This window comes from Pinus tabuliformis, chromosome 4_1 (genome assembly GCF_031772625.1).
Source record: "Pinus tabuliformis cultivar Carrire ecotype Pingquan chromosome 4_1, CPIR1, whole genome shotgun sequence".
Taxonomy (NCBI): Eukaryota; Viridiplantae; Streptophyta; class Pinopsida; order Pinales; family Pinaceae; genus Pinus; species Pinus tabuliformis.
The window spans coordinates 990,138,677-990,152,957 of record NC_142303.1 but is presented as its reverse complement, the minus strand read 5'-3'; positions in this window follow the sequence as shown (position 1 = coordinate 990,152,957).

Below are 14,281 nucleotides of genomic sequence, written 5' to 3'. Positions count from 1 at the left end.
GTTGATGGTTCTTAAACTGGAAGCCCCAGTGTCTGAAACATCAATTCTTGTGTGTTAGTAAAGTCAAGTTGTTTGACCAAATTTTGAACACATTCAGTATCCATACCCCCATCCTAGAAATTTTCGGATAGCTGAAAGTGAAATATTTGAAAGATGGTGGTTGGTCCATAGGATGGTTCATTACTTGACGACTCTTATTGCAGAAGCCCCGACAAGTCGATGTGTCAATATTTTTGATCTTGCAAATTTTATCAACGATGGTCAGAGGCGGTTAAGTTTTAAATGGAGGTCAAGTGACAGCTCGAAGATGTGGTGATGAAAGAGTAGTGTTTGTGAGATTCCAAAGTGGATGTGAGTGTTGATGAAGACAAGTCAAACAAATTTTCTTTGTTGTTGTAATATGTGTTGTTCATGTAAGCATTAAGGGAGGGTGTTGGAAGTACTGCTTCCATGTCATGTGTTCCATGTGTATTACAAGTTGTCAGTGAGTATTCTGAGGTGTTCTTCTAGATGTGGTTGTTTCCCATGTGTATGAGTTGTAATTGTGAATCCCAAGGAGTCAATCTAAAAGTTGTTATTCGCCTATGTGTGTGAGTTGTCTATGATTCATAGATCTACCTTCTTCATTTCGTATCATCTAGAAGTGGTGATCTAGTTCTTATATATGTAACTGTTTTATGTGATCAATAAAGTAGAGTATGTGATTTGTTGTGTGTATAATCTCTCTTGACTCTCTCCTATTTTTCTAATATGTGTGTGTGTGTGTGTGCATGAAAGGAGAAACCATTAACAATAAATAAGAAATATACTCTTATATCTATATATATATATATACACCAAATAATAAACAAAATAAGGGAATAATTAAATAATTAATTCATCAATTAAATAAAAATAATGGAATAAATAAAATATAATAATTAAAAAAATGATGGAACCTAAGAAGAAGAGAATTTTGAGGAGAGAATGGGGATCCAATTTCTACTGATTTTCCAGTTGTCATCCCTATTTAGATTTTTGGCGGCTTGTTTTTCGATCTCGATTGCCTCTCTGAACTTTCTATGATGAAAATGAGAGATCCTAGCAAGGACAGAAGCATCCTCAATGCAAATGTGATGCTTTGTTTTAATATAATGTTCAGTAAGAGCTGAAGCACGAGAGCGATTATGTCTAATGTCCGCAATGTGCTCCTAAATTCTATGCTTGATAGACCAACCAATTTCACCTATATAAGGTTTCCTGCAAGAACAAGGGATCATGTAGACCCCCTTAGTGTTAGAGGGGTCAATTCAGTCTTTGACAGACCTGAGGGAGGATCTTATAGTATTAAGAAGCTTAAAGGTTGTAGAGATATTTTTTTCTTAATAATACAAGCCAACTCGTCCATTATTCATTGAATAAAAGGATAGTGAACAATGGAAAAATAATTGTTAAGATTAACCTTAGCTTTAGGTCATTTTGTCGTATTTTGGAAGGCTTTCAGGCCTTGATGATTACTATAACCAGTGTTCATAAAAACTTATAAAAGATGAGCCTTCTCATCACTGATGTGAGAATCATCAGAGCTCCTGAGGGCTCTGGTAGCAAGGGTGTTTAAAACACCAAATTTTTGAGTCGAGTGGTGATGGGAATTGGCATGGAGATATTGTTCAGTATGAGTTTTCTTGCGAAAGACTTGATGGGAGATAGAGCCATCCTCTTTCCTAGTGATGAGGACATCAAGAAAGGGAATGTTGCCATTAACTTCAATCTCCATAGTAAATTTAATAAATTCAGAAAGGCTATTAAGATGTTGCTTAAAGATTTCAAGCTTTTCCCAACCATGGGGCCAAATAATGAAGGTATCATCCACATACCTTTTCCAAAGTTTAGGTCAGAAGGGAGCAAAAGCTAGGGTTTTAGCCTCGAAATATTCCATGAACAAATTTGCTACAATCGGGGAGAGAGGGGATCCCATAGCAACTCCACAAGTCTGCTCATAAATCTCATCTTGAAAGCTAAAGAAAGTAGATTTTAAGAAAATGCTGACCAATTTGGTTGTATTAGGATCAGTAATGTTGTTAATGATATCAATGTTGTAAAGAAAACTATCAAATAATAGTGATATAGATATCAATAAAAATGGTCATTATTAATTGTAATTAATATCCATTAAAATGAAATTTCATTAATTATCTCATATGTAAAAATCATTAAATAGTTAAAACTTAATATAGTGTAAATATTACATACGAAGCCATAAAATTTATACTTTATTCTTTAATTAATTAATTAATTATGAAGATGTAGTCCTCCCAATATATATATATATATATATATATATATATATATATAGACTTGTTAAAATAATTTCACATTTTAATATAACAACATTACTTATTTAATAATAAATATACAGGGGGAAATTTGCTTCAATTAAGAGGATAGGATAGGGAGTGTTCCTAAGGTTGTAGGTTTTTGTTTTAACTATAAAATTAGTGGAAGCTCTTGCTCTGATGATAATCCTTTGCAGCTTTAAGGTTTTTGACTCATTAGTGTTTGCAGTAGCTCGATGAATAGGGTTATGCCCCCATACCCTCCCCCTGCTCCTGATATATATGGTTTTAACTAATTGGTTACGAATGGTTCGAGGTTTTAGAAGGAAAACCCTTCTCTCTTCGTCAAAAAATTGGATAAATCCCAAATGTGGAGGTATTTTTGCCTCAGTCAAGAAGTTGAACTCTGGATTTGGCTGAGCATAGCCTATTCGACTAGTTCATGGGGATTTGGCCCTCCTGCATTATGTGAGGTTGTGGGTGGAAAAATTTGGAAACCCATGATATAGGGTTTTGTCTCCTTAGCCTCCGACAGAAAAGTGTATTTTCCTTTCCTTTTCGATAACAAGGTAGATCAATACTTGATCTTCTTAAGTGGGCTTTATTTCATGGGGGCTCAAGGGTTATATCTAGATCAGTGGATGTTGGAGCCCAAGTATTATTTAAAATATTAAATGTAAAATTGAATGTAAAATGAGACGCCAATTAAATGAAATGAATTGTAAGTGTCATGTGTTGCAGGTGGAAAAAATTGGAAACCCATGATACAGGATTTTGTCTCCTTGGCCTCCAGTAGAAAAGTGTATTTTACTTTCCTTTTCAAAAACAAGGTAGATCGATACTTGATCTTCATAAGTGGGCTTTATTTCATGGGGGCTTAAGGGTTATATCTAGATCAGTGGATGTTGGAGCCCAAGTATTAATTAAAATATTAAATGTAAAATTGAATGTAAAATGAGACGCCAATTAAATGAAATGAATTGTAAGTGTCATGTAGGGTGCATTTCATGTGGAGGGAAGGAAGTTGTAGATATTTTCATGGAAAATATTAAAATATTCCCTCTAGGGTTAGGGGTTTTGAGGAGAAAGTAAGTAGGGATTCAAGTCAGTCTTGGAGGTCTCTCTCGATAGAATTAGGAGAAGGTTGTCCTGAGCTACATGAAACGAGTTTTTGAGATGTTGTGTACCCTCCCTGCTTCCATGGCAGGGAGGGATGCAACCTATGTAAATTATGTTTAAGTTAATGGAGAATCCATATTCAATGTTATGTGTGTTCATTGATAGTAGTATGGTTTTTATATGTGTCATGTGGTTGAAACAATGTAAACTTTGAATGGGAACTGTACCGAGTACCCATTTTTTTGAGGTAGCAAAAAATCATCCGATTTTGAAAAGTGCTGATTCAGAATACACCTTTTTTTAAGCATATTTTTAACACTTTAAATTTTCTATGTATTAAGTGTGAACTTTTTTTTTTAAATGTTAATGATTTTCATGCTGATTTTGAAAAGTGTTGATGAGGCATCAACCCCTTTTTTTAGAGAGCTTATTTTTGACACTTTAAATTTTCTAATGTATTAAGTGTGGATATTTTTTTTTTAAATTTTGGTAATTTTCATGTGGATTTTGAAAAGCATCAACATTTATTTTTTAAGGTATATTTTTGACACTTTAAATTTTCTTATTTCCAATGTATGCACATTTTTTTAAACATTGATTATTTAACCATTTTTCAAGTTGTCTAATTCGACGACAAAAAATTAAAACATTAAAGCATTAAAAAAAAAAGGAAATAAAAAATATATTGAAACATAAAAAAATTAAAAAACATGGCAAAAAATTAATATAAAATAATATAAAAAAAAGAAGACAAAAAAAGAACATAGAAATGTAAAAAAAAAAAGACAATTAATTTATAAATGATAAAAAATTAAAAAAAAAAACATATATATATATATATATATATATATATATATATATATATCTATGAAAATACTCCAAAAAAAAACATAATTTAAGAAAAAAAATTACCAAAAAAAAGTTTATATATATATATATATATATATAATTTAAATAAAAAAACTTAAAAAATAAAAATAAAACAAAAAGTAAAACAAAATTAAAAACATTAAAAAATAATAATAAATTAATATAAAACATTCAAATAAAAAATTAACAAAAGTACATTAAAAACAATTAAAAATAACTAGGGGTAGAGGGTCGATTCTCAGAATTAGTCTCGCCACCCCTTGGGCACGGGGGTGGCGACTGCGTGCAACCCTCTCCACTACCCACCCCCACGGCCCAATCAGCCTCGGGATGCAACCCCCTCCAACCCCCACCCTTGTGGCCCAAGGGGTGAGCGCTGATTTCAAGAAATGGCCCAGGGGGTGAGGGTCGATTCCAAAAATCGGCCCTCACCCTCTAGGCCCATTGGGCCATGGAGGCGAGGGCCCTTGGACGGGCTCAACCTGATTCCAAGAATCGGGTGAACCCCTAACCCGTTTCCCAGAATCAGGTTGAGCCCACATACGGGCTCGAGGGGGCAATTTTTTTTTTAATTGTTATTAATTTTTTATAAATTTAACTGGTTTTTTTTTTTTTTTTTAACTTTTTAATGGTTTTTTGTTTGTTATTTTAAATTTTTTATATCTTAATTTTTAAATTTATTTTTTTAAATATTTTTTTGTTTGTTATCTTAATTTTTTTATAAATTAAAATTTAAAAAAAAAAATTAATGTTTTTTTTGTTTTGTTTTCTTGCTTATTTAAATATTTTTTATTATAATTTTTTAAGTGTTTTTTATTTTTAGTTGTTTATTGTTTTTGTCAGATTTAAAATACTAAGAAGGTGGAGGATGAAAAGAATTTCTTCTTGCGCACATCTACTCTCAATTCCCTATCACCAGCCACATATCCAATCTTCTTGAATTACTAAGCCAACCCAACTATAGTGATCTTGGAATGCTTCTTTCCCTGGTCCTTGATCATAGAAACAACATTTTGAAGAATGACAATCAGACTCTCTTTTCTTGAGGTCTGATAGACCATATTGGTCTTAGTGGACGTTAATCATCATCATCATCATCAGTTTGTTATTTTGAATTTTTTTATTATGTTTTTTTATTGTATTTTTTTTTTCCTTAAATTGTCCAATAAAGTATTTTTTATTGTTTTTTAATTTTTTGTGTTTCTTTCATTATTATTTTTTGCCATTTTTATATATTTACTTTTTTTGTCATTTTTTTTTTAATTTTATGTTTTTATTTTTCTAATATATATTTTTACTCACTTATATATATATATATATATATATATATATATATATATATTTCATTTTTGTTTATATTTGTAAATTTTTGTTTTCAATTTTTTTTTTTTTTTTTTTTTTTAAATTTGAAGGTTTTTAGGAGTCATGATAAAATCTTTTATGCTATTATTTATTTATACTGAAAGAAAGAAAAAATGTTATTTCGACATCAACATTGTTTTAAGGGTGTTTTTTGCACAAAAAAAAATCAACATTATTTTTAGGGTGTTTTTTGCAAGAGAAAATCAACAACACTTTTAGTTTTTGAGCTGTTTTTTCATGTTTTTTGGGTGTTTTTTCAAAAAAAATCAACAACACTTGTAGTTTTTGAGTTGTTTTTTCATGTTTTTTTTCTGAGTTCTTTTTGAGTTCACAGTGCTCATTTCAAAGTTTACATTGTTTAAATTTATAGCAATTCATATACAAAAAATTGTTATGTGGAATAATTAAGGAGTTTTGTTTGCATATGCTTATATTTATTTGCAGGAGTTATTAATTGTGTTTTTATTTCTACAAGAAGTTTTAGTTTTTAGTTTGTTTCAATTTTTTTTGTTGGCCCTCTTGGCTAGAGTTTCGTCAACAATGTGGACCAGCCGAGAAAGCTTGGTTTCCGTCTCCAGTTGGGTGGCAACAATGGTGGAGATCCCAAGTGAACAAGTTTGTGGTCGAAAGGGAGTTGTGGGTTTGGCCAACCTACAACCTCAAGAAGAATGAAAAATCAGTCATTTCGTGGCTGGAAATTTTTTGGGTTCTGAAGATGGAGGCTGGCAAGATCATTGGTGTGTTCTTAAGAGTCATCTTTGTTGTGTTAATTTTTCTAGCTTGTGTCTTCTCAGTATGCAATAGTCTCCTATTTTCGAAAATGGCTAAAGGGGAAGAGTATGAGATGATAGTCCACACCTATAGATTGACCACCCAAAAGAGCTCACAAAGATGGTGTAAGGGAGGAGAAATATCATCACGCAGGCCATGGGCATAGGAAAAGGAATGGTCTCCAACAGGCCTGGAATTTCAAATCCTCTCTACCCGTCAAATGAAAATTTGATGACGTTTTTGCATTTTTCATGCCCTTCATTTTACGTTTTAGGCAAATTTGAGAGTGTCGACCTCCCTTATCATTTTCGTTTTGACAATTTTTAATTAAGTGTTTATTTAATATACACTTGTCAATAACGCTACATTTTTTCTATAACCATTAATTTTTTAAGAGTTAGATGAATATATGCCCTTCCAAATAAAATTAAAACCAAGCTTAATTGAATGTTGTGGTCTAAAGCATCCCACTACATTCAATATTTTTTAGGTTTTGTAGTTGAAAATTATCTAACATCCCACAACACTCAATATTTTTTAGATTTTACAGTTGAAAGTTATCTAAAGCATCCCACTACACTCAATATTTTTTAGATTTTACATTTGGAAATTACAATTTCAAGATATCTCTATCCAATTTAAGCCAAAATTAACAAAAAAAAAGAATTGCCCAAAAAAAAAGAAAAACTCAAAAATAGCCTACTTGATGATAGAAGAAAAAATCAACACATTAACCTTTTTTATAAAATCACATAGCACTAAATAAATAACAAAAACAATAAATATATTTATGTCAATAATTATTTAGTAACGAAAGTCCCATCCTTACTGGCCTATAATGAGGCATTAAAAAATGCTAGAATTTATTTTATTTTCTCCCTTTTATAATAAATATAATACACAACAAATTTAACTTAACTTTTGATGCAGGAGCATTCACCCAAGAGGAAATCATTGTAATTAAGTAGACATAGGGGTCATGTATTTTTAAGAAGTTGGATTCCTAAGTGATAAATTAATGTAATATTAGGCTTTTGAGCACAGAATAGGAATTAATTAGATAATGGAAGAAATTGTAAGTGCTCTCAAATAAATGAGAACATGAGTGGGAATAAATGACAAGAGTCCAAAGTCAATCAGGACTCTTAGAACAGTTCATGATTCGAGGGACGAGAGAGAGACTTTAGGAATTAATGGAAGTAGAAGTGGACAGAAGATTTAGGAGTCAGTACAGAGGATTTAGGAGTCAGTTTAGGATTTACCCTAGAATTAGTTCAACAGAACCAATGTTGGGTATATGTAAGCCTACGGGCAGAGTCAGAGAAGGAGGCCACTGACATTGAAAAATAGGCCTATGCGAGACAGAGAAGTCTCGAATGTAATCTTTGCTTTTACATATATATATTCAGAGTTTATTCTTGACTATGTCAGAGAGTGTGAATCGCATGTTTGTGATTAATTATGGTGTGAACTCGTAGGTTCTGTTACAGGAGATTGCAGGCAGAGTTCTGAAGAATGCGCGGAGGAGAGAATGATTCAGAGGAATCATAAGGGATCTTAGAATCCAATTGAAGAAACAGAGTAAGCTCAGGAGGGAGAGTGCAAAGCGAAATAGCAAAGGACGGGAACCTTCAAAAGAACTGAACCACAGAGGTAAAATTGAAGAAATCATGGAAAAATCAAGTAAAAGGGAAGAACAGAGAAGTGAAGTTCGACACTCAGCAACCATTGGATCACAAGGATCAATGGTTCAGATGATGTCATGAGGAGAAGGGTGAAGCATCGCATCGGCGGAATTATTATAAAGGTTAAGTCCCGCAAGCCAAAATCCAGTTTACACTGAAAATGAGTGCAAACCATAGTCGGAATTAAGTTCCGGACTTGAAAATCTATAAAGAGTAGTTTATACCCATATCGGGTCCGAAACAATATCGCATCACAGAACTACAGTGGAGAGGAACTAGCCCTTGGAAGCGCCAAAGTCCGAAGTGCGACTTTCGGATCCGAAACTATAATAGGGAGGCTTTGATAGCATATCGGGTCCACGGTTTAATCAAATCGCAAGACCCAAGCAGAAAGAGTTTGGCAAGGAGACATTGAAATTGCCGATTGCGATTTCCGATAACACTACGTGTTATCGCATCAGAAAAGGAGCATTTGAAGGGTCGATAGTTAAAGCGTCGATAGTGTATTTGCGTATAGCGCAATCCTGTGGAAAACCAGTGCCGATAGTGTATTTGAGTATATTAACACTTCCCTTGTAAAAGACCCGCCGATAGTGTATTTCCATGGTTTCCTTTGTATTGTGTTCTGATAGTCGCGTATCGGAAGAAAAGGGGTGATGAGGCCTATATGACCCATGAAGAGCCGATAGCCGATTGCGATAGAGGTACAGCCTCGGAATCTGTGCCGAAGTCGTACGGAAGGCGGAAAGAAGGTATGTTTGCGGGCATTTTTCTTTGTTAATGGGTTTTATAAGGAATAGCGCCTGCGAAGGGGTTTATGTATAAATATATATATTAACCAAGGTTTAAGAGGGGTGGTTGATATATATGTGAGCTTATGGGTTTATAATGTTATATAAAGGTTCTGAAGAGTTAATGAATCCTGATGGAAAGGAGGAAGGATTATAAAGAGTCTAAAGTCCTGATAGGAGGTATTGGCGGGGTGATTGAGTTTTGATAACAAGGAACTGCTATGTAGGGCCTTAACCATTGATATTATGAAGATTTGACTCCTTTATGAGTAAATTGCTTGAGGCAGTTGTGTTTATGCATTCTTATGCAATCTGTGGGTATGTGTGGGGGTAACCCTGCACTAACGTTTATTTAAATAACCATTTATCTAAACATTATTTAGGCAGCTAAGTGTCCCTTTTATATTTTATATTTGTATTATACAAAATTTTCACTGCACACTTATAGAGGTAACCCTTTATTAACGCAGACAATTATAATCATAAGAATTTAGGATAAGAATTTCTCTTTCCTTAAAACTTTCTAGATCCGAGATCCAACGTTAAGAGGAAAAAACCAGAATTTTAACAAGTAAAACACCAACATTACAACATAAATCAGCCTTTAGTCGAGGGTAAACACTTGTTGAAATTAGTTAGATGTCTTTGAACAAAACACCATAATAAAGACCGCACAAACATTCGTTGGATTGAAGCCAGAAATTATGCATTTTTGGTTTTTCAAGTTATCACTATCCAACTTTGCTTTCGTTAGTCTATCAGCAATTGTTTTTAACTATGACAAATCTATTAATTTCACTTGTTGTTGCTCTATGCTAACTTCTACTGTTCCAAAATCTTTGTTTATTCATGATTATTTTCCCAAGAGAAAAAAGGTTTTATTGACCACATTTCAAAAATTGTACCATGCATATGAAGTTCATCTTCAACACTTCATTTAAAATAAACTTACAACCAATCGTAAATGGCGATAGGGTAGCCTCTTTCACTAAGTAGAAATGCCTACATAAATGTCATATATATTCAATCCAACAAATATAAGAGTAAGGGTAGGTTTCTCACCCATTATAAGTCTCTCTGTCAAAACCTTTTATTTCTGCAGCTTCAGAGACAACATTTCCAGATCTTTCTATAATGCCGAAGTCTTATGGATTCGACCACCAGACGTTTTCTTCTCTTTGAGCACGCAGAGAGATTGAGCATAGACTCCATTTTTCCCTGCATCCAGCGAAGCTCTGAAGGCTTTGGTGTCGTAGAAGATAATACGCCAATCGATTGAAAACAAAATAACAACGAGATCTAGCTGATTTTTGAAATTCATTTTTTGTTTAAGAAATTCATTTTTCTTACTATTAAATTATTTTTTGATAGGTGGATTAAAGGAACTAATGTCGTAAATTGAACAGTGAAAGCGAAGTTTCGGCAATTTCCTAGTCACTGCATTTTCGAATCAGTGGTTGACCTGATGTTACGCATTATAATTTGAAGGGTAGATACTACGATGGACCATGGTAGCTCCCGATTAAATTTGGTCATAAATAACATCATTCGTATGGATAATGGTCAGATCATGGATGGTAGCTCTGTGCAAGGAGGAGTTACTCCCAACCGTAAGAAGGAAGGAATGGTAGGCACTAGGTAGTCACGACTAGGAGCATTTAAATAAATTTAAGATCGAAGTTGAACTCTTTTGTGTACGGGTCCACTGCTCCATCCACCCATAATTTCAAGGCGCTTGTAATTTTAGGTATGACAGAGGTATCATAGTTTTTTATGGTTTACATTTCAAATTAAACGTCAAAATGACGGGTTACAGAGGCATAAGACACGTCAAACTTGACGTGGAAAATTTTGTAATCGCCGTCAAATACGTCTTACAACTCAAAATACGTCCTGTAGGATGTAAAATTCTAGTCCTAGTCTCCAACATAATATGTGAATATCAGGGAGATGGTCATTGGTTGTTGGGACTTCGAACGACTTGCTGACACACATAGAACCTAGTGCTCGTGACTGTCAGGTAGTCTCCATGACATGATTCCATGTAAGTGGGTGAGTAGGGGCAGTGAAACAATGCAACAAAGTACAAAGATGTTGCACATTTAGTCAAAAGCCTTTGGGTGTCGACGATATTCCGTCCAATGAGTGTTGTTGTTGCCATAACATCAAGCATGAATGGGATGGATCTTTCCATTCTAGCAGTGGTTACTACGGTGGTAATGGTTATGGTCAGAACGATGGGGAAGCAGGTAGTCGTGGTCAAGTAGCATGTAGCATGCGATAGAGGGAAGAGGAAGATATGACTATGAAGGGAGGGGTTTCCCTTCGAACTACATAGAAAATGGAGAAGATGTCGTAGGTGTGCACAATACCCCTAAGACTGCACACTGACAGAAGGTAAAAATCCACGCAGTGGGAAAAAATAAAAATGGTCTCTCAAACCTCCAATTCTTGCACACCATGCACAACAAAGAGGAACCTGTTTTACCCCCCGGCTATTATTTCAATGAGTGGGAAAATGCACGTAATGAGGAAGATGCCATTCAAAGTCGGGAGAGATGTCATGTTGATGGCCATCATCTGCAGGCTGACTATGCCCACGGTGGGGGAAGAATGTAAAGGATTTTATACTATCGAGTTATCAACCTCAACATCATGGCGAGACCACACACAACGAACTAGTAATGTTAATAGTACGTCAATGTTTTGTAAAAATTTTGTCATAAAGAACCTATGATTTAAAAGTCCTATAGTCCCAAGTTGAAGACTGAAGAACTTTGATGAATGATTTTTGAAGTTGTTGGGTATAATAACATTATAAGAGAGATCATTGGCCTTATTGGGCAGCAACTTGTGTCTAGTGAGCCACAGCCTACCATGTGCAAAACCCAGAATTTTTTAATTTTTATTACATGCCTATTTATTTCTTGTTATTTTCAATGTTCTATTTTCCGTTTTTCGGCCCATACAAAACCTACCACACATAAATGGAGTTTGGGATAAAGTTTATGGGAATTCTTTATTAAGACCCCCACGAATGTTGTTAGTTGGTCCTGATGAAACCCGCTGACACACTACATTTTTCCAATGTCCCAGAATAGTAGAAGGCCCAAGAAGAGAGATAGTTTTATAACCAAAACCCCCAACAACAACAAATAAATCCAATAACACCAGCCAATAAGAGGACAAAGGATTCAAGTAGACACAACGAACAAGGATAGAGGAAGGAGGGAGAACAATAGAGAACTAATTCAGACTGTAGTAGGCAGTAGAGTAGAGAACTAGAAAAGATTGGGGTCTTGCAAGCATGACGCTAGGATTCCCGTAGCAGGAGGAAGAAGTGTGCAAGGAGGATGAACAAAGTAGAGTATAATAAAGTAGGGGAGCAGCTTGCATTTAAAAATTCAAAGGAGGATTTGGACTGCGTAGCAACAATGTAAGCAAGCATGCATTTATGCCTGCAACTGGCTCAAGGATGAGCCAGGATTTTGTGCCAGGGGCCTATTGGAGCCCAGGTATTAATTAAAATATTAAAAGTAAAATGAGATTCCAATTAAATGAAATGAACTGTAAGTCTCATGTAGGGTGCATTTCATGTGGAGAGAAAGGAAGTTGTAGATATTTTCATGGAAAATATTAAAATATTCCCTCTAGGGTTAGGGGTTTTGAGGAGAAAGTAAGTAGGGATTCAAGTCAATCTTGGGGGTCTCTCTTGTTGGAATTAGGAGAAGTTTTTCTGAGATACGTGAGAGGATTTTTTGAGAAGTTGCACAACCTCCCTACTGCCATGGAAGGGAGGGATGCAACTTACGTAAATTTTGTTTCAGTTAATAGAGAATCTGGAATCAATGTTGTGTGTGTTCATTGGTAGCAGTTTGGTTTTTATATGTGTCATGTGGTTTATTTACAACAATTCATGTACAACAACTTTGTTATGTGGAGTAGTTAACAAGTTTTGTTGGCATCTGCTTATGTTTATTTGCAACAGTTACTGGTTGTGTTTTTATTTCTGCAAGGAGTTTTAGTTTCCAGTTTGTTTTGGTTTTTCTTGTTGGCCCTCCTCACCAGAGCATCACCAATAATAGAGTTCAAATTTTAACCTAGAAATTGATGTTGAATTTACAATCCTAGTATGGGTGAAACTCCCCTTTTTTCCATTGCATTGTTGGAATTATACCACTTTCAGAAGTATTGGCCAAGCCACAAGAGGGGATTTTCTCATGCGCCAGGATCTGCATGGAAGTGGATCTGGATAAGGGACTCCCAACAACCATAAATCTCAATCTAGATAATTGGTCCCATATCCAAGAGGTAGACTATGATAAACTTCCATTCAAATGTAAAGTATGTCATGAATATGGCCACTTTGTAAGAAGCTACAAAAAGAAATAGGAGGAGCAACAAAAACAAGGGGAGGAAGGAGAAAAATGGAAACAACAAAAAAGGAGAAGAGGCTCAATAAAACAATAGAACAATCAACCAAGTCAACTAGATCATATTTGGAATAAAGGGAGGGGACCAAGCTCCTCCAAAAAAAGAAATATTGGATTCAACGAAGAAGGAAAAAAATAAATGGAAGAAATAGAATATTAATAGCTATGAGGCGCTAAATATGGTGAATAAAGAAGGGTAAATTCTACAAAATAACCCCTCCTTGCAAGAGAAAGATCTAAAATTGGTATCAAATACACAAAGAACTCATGAAAAAATGACGTTGTTAGAAGAAGATCCATTGCCAACACAATAGATCTTGGAGTCTTCTCCGGAGGAGGAAGAATTCCTTTCCAAAAAAAACATGAGGATGGGGTCATCTTTTCCGAGTTCGAAAGATGAAAAATCAAATGTTGATAAGAAAAAAGAATTAGAGAGGCTCTAACAAAAGGTAGGTCAAAAGACTAATAGAGAGGTGAGATTAGAGAAAACATAAAAAGATAAGGAAATGGGCACTCAATCAATTCTACATCCAAAACTTAGAGGATATAAAAACACTAAAAAAAGAGGAAACTCTACCCCTCAGTAAGGTGCAACTCATACAAGTAGTAAGTAAGAAAGGTTCTCTTGTGGAATTGTAAGGGATTAGGGTCAGGACAAGGAGTGGAGGATGTGAAGTCACTAATTAAGAAAGAACGACTCTTAATTCTCTTGCTTCAAGAGACAAAAATGGGGGATCAATAGATATTTCAAAAAAAAACATAATATTTGAAATGGTAGTGGGATTCTTTTTGTTAGTTCAAGAGGACCCTCAGGTGATGTGTCCACCATATGGTCTCAATCATTACTCAGTTTGCTTGATCATCGATTATCCACCCCTTCGTTGGTTACCAAGTATATTCATATCCCCTCAAATTAGTTATGCTCTTTTGTAAAT